Source organism: Stegostoma tigrinum, chromosome 2 (genome assembly GCF_030684315.1).
Source record: "Stegostoma tigrinum isolate sSteTig4 chromosome 2, sSteTig4.hap1, whole genome shotgun sequence".
NCBI classification, from domain to species: domain Eukaryota; kingdom Metazoa; phylum Chordata; class Chondrichthyes; order Orectolobiformes; family Stegostomatidae; genus Stegostoma; species Stegostoma tigrinum.
Genome location: NC_081355.1, coordinates 118,667,288 through 118,673,287, shown reverse-complemented (window position 1 = coordinate 118,673,287; position 6,000 = coordinate 118,667,288).

Sequence of the window (6,000 nt, the reverse complement as noted above, 5' to 3'; positions counted from 1 at the left end):
GAACAGGTCAGAAGCTAGGAATTTTGCCAGAAGTAACTCACCTGCTGACTCCCAAAAGCCTGTCCACCATCTACAAGGCTCAAGTCAGTAGTGTGATGGAATACTCCCCACATGCCTTAATTGGTGCAGCTCCAAAAACATTTTAAAAGCACCATGCTATCCGGGACAAAGCATTTTTGAACACTCTGTAGGTTTTATCACAAGTAGCTGTTCCTGGTCTACTTTGAATAGATCCTGCCTTATTTAAATAAAATCTGCCTTCCCTCAATCCAAACCCTTTTCTCACAGACCATCTTTCTCATTTTCTACAATGAGCCTCAAAGTTACAACGTGTGGCCGCTGTCACTAAAATGCTGCCCCCTACCGCCTTGAACATTTTTCCAGCTTTGATGTCCTTGTGTCCCAGGCTTGAACATAATAACTTCATCAATCACCTTCCCTCCATCATAAAGTCAGAAATGGTGATGAGTAAGCAATGTTCAGCATCATTTGCAACTCCACAAATACTGGAACATTCCATCTCCACATGCAGCAAGACCTGGACAACATCCAGCCTTGAGCTGATTAATGGCAAGTAATATTTGTGGCACAAAGTCAACGGTCATCTCCAAGAAGAGAGAATCTAACCACCAGCCGTGGATATTCAATAGCCTAAGCATTCACTAACAATATCCTTGCAGCTTCATTGACAAGTAACTGAACTGGATTAGCCATATAAATACCATGGCCATAAGAGCAGTTCAGAGACTGGGAGTACTGTGGCAATTAACTCACCTCCTGACTCCCTAAAGCCTAACCGTCATTTAGAAGGCATGAGATGGGATTGTGATGGAATACTTCCCATCTATCTGATGTGTCCAATAACAGTCAATTAGCTTGACACTAGCAAGGCAAAGCAGACTACTTGATTGGCGTCCCATTCAACACACTCAACATTCACTCCTTTCACTCCTGATGCATTAAGCCAGCAATGTGTACCATCTCCAAGATGCATTGCAACAACTCAACAAAACTCCACTGTCGAAACTTGGGACTCTACCAATTAGAAGGACAAGGACAGCTGATACATGGAAACGGTATCACCTTCATGTCCCCTCCTAGTGCCATATCAGAAACAAAAGCAGAAGTTGCTGGAAAAGCTCAGCAGGCCTGGCAGCATCTGTGAAGAGAAGTCACGGGCTTCGGGTCCGGTGACCCTTCCACAGGATCGTACTTAAAATTTTAATTCTGATTTCTCTTCACTGACGCTGCCAGACCTGCTGAGCTTTTCCAGCAACTTCTGTTTTGGTTCCTGATTTACAGAATCCGCAGTTCTTTCTGTTTTTATTTAGTGTCCCATCATCCTGATTCAGAAATATATCTGGGTCAAAATCCTGGAGCTGCCTTTCTAACAACACTGTGATGTGCCGACATGACATGGACTGCAGCAGTTCAAGAAGGCAGATCAATCCTATCTTTCCCAAGTCAGTTAGGAATGGAAATTAAATGCTGGCCCAGCCTGCAACACTCACATTCCCTTGGATAAATAATAAAAAAATGAAAAGATTTATTCTTTTATTTGTTCTAATGAGTGTAAGATGGAATCTTTGGCAAAATTATCTCTATTCTGCAATATGGGATATTGACAATGCTTGGTGGCAGGTCTAAAACAGTTTGGCAAAGGAGAAGTTTGTTTCTAATCTGAACAGATGTCAAATTCAAAACTACTCTATTTCTTAAATTATGTTTTATTTTCTTTATTTCTTTTCTTCAAGAGTTATATTACTGCAGCTTTGCTGTACATGCGAAAAGGCTGTTTACATTTCTGTTATTATGCTCGTTCTATTCTACAGATTACAAGTGCTTATTGCTAGCTAAGAAGTATTTTTAAACACGTTTTGTTGCAAATTAAATGCAAAGATTAAGTTGCTGGAACAAGTAAATGGGGTAAAAAGGAAATTTTGTCTAAAATATTTTGGTTTTCAACCTGCATAGGAAGGAAAATATGTACAGCTCTGCATGGTTTGTTTATATATAGACCCTAAATACAGAAATAAAAAGTATTAATCTACTCTCTTCGATGAAGCAAGAAATTAAATTGTTCAAATGGCACAAATCTTGAGATTGTGATAGTCAGTAGTCACTTTTCTTTATACATCAGTTCAATCCATCCAGTATCTATAAGTAGATCTGTGAACAACCATAAGATAGCAACTTCCAGCAGGAAATAACACATTAAGTGAAAGTTGTAACAGTTTATGGGCACTTCTGTTCTTTCTAAAGGAAGTCGAAGGAGACAACACACTGTGTTGCAGAATTCCCTTCATATTAAGTTGGTGAATTGTTGCCAGACCCTTATATCCACAAGGGAGTGATGTTGAAACCTGTCCAAAAAACATATTATAAAAACCTTATTCATCACAACAGCACACTTCATTATGACCCCAAAACTGCTTGGGGATACATTCCAGGATTGTGCAAGTCAGTGCCTTCGAGCTCTGATCCTGCTTGTGCGTATGTGGGGCCAGTAGGAAAGCGATTAATTAGTGTTGGCCCACTGAGCTACAGCAAACCCACACAGGCTGCAAGCTAATCCATCTGCTGCTGCTCAGGGCCCACCCCTTCCTTGGAAATCTTTTTCAAAATGTAAACAAATTGTAATCACCTTTTTTTTTGGGGTCCAGATTGTTTATCTGGCATGGATTCCATTTTACCATTCAGTAATTCATTTCAACTATGATTTTAGAAGCCTCCATAATTTTGTCAAGTCTGTCAATGGCTAAGTTTAAGATGTCCCTACTTCTGGTCCAGTTCCTTTTGACACGGGGTCTATGTTCAGGACAGTTTGCAGATCCATAAGAGTCCTGGAAACTACCAGAAAAAAGCAGGGTCCAACATATTATTTGTCACAGATAAACACTTCATTATGACCCCAAAATTGTTTGGGTTTGGAAACTAGGATTATGCAAGTCTATGCCCTCCTGGTCTGAATTTGTTTCAGTGTGTTAGGCCAATAAGAGAACAGATCTTGCTAATGAGATGGTAGCTGGGTGGCTGTTAATTTCCTCAGACTCCCTAGATTCAGGAAAGATTCAATTGGGCTGGAAAGTAGGGAACATAATCCTTCCATTCAAGATGGGACGGAGGCAGAAAATAGGAAACTATAGACCAGTTAGCTTGACCTCAGTTATGAAAAGGTTCTTAGAATCAATTATAAAGAGATTATAACTGTGCACATAAAAAAATCAAGATAACAGGGAGAGTCAAAAAGAAATCAAGTACAATCAATTTATTGGAGTTTTTTGAAGGTGTATCATGCATTTTGGATAAATGGAAGCCTGTAGACATACTACACTTGGATTTCTAGATGGCATTTGATAGAGCACCACATCAAAGTTTATTGCAGAAATTCAAAACTCATGGTTTGGCAGTAACATCTTAGAATAGATAGAAAATTAATTGGATGGCAGGAAAAACAGAGTGTGCAGAAATGGATCTTTGATTCAGAAAGAGTTTAGCATAGTCTCTTAAAGGGAAAATCATGTCTGACAAATGTATTAGAGTTCTTTGAGGAGGGATCTGTGGAAGCTAAGTGATATCATCTGTAGACTATTAATCCATAGACAACAAAAACAGGAATTGCTGGAAAAGCATGGCAGGTCTGACAGCATCTGTGGAGAAAAATAAGAGATGATATTTTGGATCCAGTGATCCTTCTTCAGAACTGATGTCAGCTAGGAAAATGTTTTTTGTGCAGAAGATAGGGTGGTGGGAGAGGTTAAAGAGCAAATGATAAATTGGTTGGAACCCAAAGAGAAAGAAGAACAGTTACACAGATGAAAGAGTTGATAACGATCTGGCTAGGAGGATGGATAGCTGTTAAGGGGGACTGTTAATGGCTCACAATGTGTTGTGTGTAATAGCAGACTATGTGATAACAAGGCCTGGTGAGTGGGAATTGGGGTAAAGATATGGAAGAGCTCCAGGCTGAAAATTGTTCAACTAAATATTGAGTCCAGAAGACTGTAGAGTTCCTGAGCAGAAAATGAGGTGTTGTTTTTCCAGCTTGTGCTGACATTCACTAGAGCACTGCAGCAAGCCAGAGACAGATATTGGCCAGGGAATAGTATAGTGTGTTGACATGCAGGCAACTGGAAGCTCAGCGATAATGGAACGGCAGATGCTGGAGAATCCGAGAAAACAAAATGCAGAGCTGGATGCCCGAAATGTCAGCTTTTGTACTCCTAAGATGCTGCTTGGCTTGCTGTGTTCATCCAGCACCACATTTTGTTAACTGGAAGCTCAGGGTATTTTTTGCAGACAGAGCACAGGTATTCTGCGAAGCGGTCACCTAGTCTGTACTTTGTTTCACTAAGGTAGAGGAGGCCACATTGTGAGCAGCGTATTGCAGTAGACTGAATTGAGTGAAGCGCAGGCTGCTCCACCAGGAAGGTGTGTTTGGGCCTTTGGTTACTGAGGAGGGAGGAAGTAAATGGACAGGTGTTACACCTTCTGCAGGAGCAGGGAGAGGTGCCATAAGGCTGTGGGGGACGTTGGGACTGAAGGAGGAGTGGACCAGGATGTCCCAGAGGGAACGGCCCCTGCAGAAGGCTGACAAGGGAGAGGAGGCATATATGTCTGATGGTGGCATCCTGCTGGAAGAAATGGCAGCTAATCACTCTCTCATTGTGGATGTTGGTGAGTTGGTTGGATGAGGACAAAGGGGTAGCTATCGCTGTTTTTGGGAGAGAAGACAGAAGGTGAGACCCAAGTGTGGGAGATGTGTCTGACCCAGCTGAGGGTCTTGTTGGCTATGATCCTGGGGAATCGTCAGCTGAGGAAGAAGGTGGACATTTTGGAGGCTCCCTTGTTGAATTTGACTTCATTGGAAAAGATGCAATGGAGATAGAGGAATTGGGAGACTGGAGTGGAGTCTTTACAGGAAGCAGGATGTGAGGATATGTAGTCAAAGTAATTGTTGGGAGTCGGTGGGTTTATATTTGATACTGGTTGGACAACACAGCTGAATTCCAGAGGTGGGGTGAGAGTGACGGCTCTTAACATCAAGGGTGCATTCAATCCTGTGTGGCATCAACAAGTCCTAGAAAATCTGGAACCAATGGGTATCAGGGGCAAACTTTCAGCTGGTTAGAGTCATACCTGACGCATAGGAAGATTGTTGTTGATGTTAGAGGCTAGTCATCTCAGCTCTAGGACACATCTGCAGGAGTTCCTCAGGGTAGAGTCCTCGGCCCAACCTTCTTCAGCTGCTTCATCAAAGACTTTTGTAAGGTCAGAAGTGGGGATGTTTGCCAATGATTGCACAATGTTCAGCACCATTCAGGACTCCTCAGATACTGAAGCAGTCCACGTTCACATGCAATTAGATCTGGACAATATCTCGGCTTCAGCAAGTAACAAGTAACATTTGCACCAAACAAAGGCCAAGCAATGACCATTTCCAATAAGAGACAATCTAACCAAGGTCAATGATGTTACCATCACTGATTCCCCCACTATCAACATCATGAATGTTAACATTGGCTAGAAACTCAACTGGACTCACCACATAAACACAGTGGGGGCAAGAGAAGGTCAGAGGCTAGGAAATTTGTGGTGAGTAATTCACTTCTTGACTCCCCAAGGCCTCTCCACCATCTGCAACGCACAATTGAGGCATGTAATAGAATATTCCCCATATGCCAGGATGGGTTTGTGTCCAACAACACTGAAAAAAAAATGGACATCATCCCAGACAAAGCATCCACAAGCATCCATTCCCTTCACCACCAACAGTCAGTTCTAACTGTCTACAAGATGCACTGCAGAAATTCACTGCACTTAGATTGCATTTTCCAAATCCACGACCACTTTCATCTAGAACGACAAGGGCAGCAGACATATGGGAACACTTCCAGGTTATACTCCAAGCCACTGACCATCCTGATGTGGAAATATATTGCCATTCCTTCACTGTCACTGAGTCAAAATCCTGGAATTCCCTCCCTAACAGCATTATGG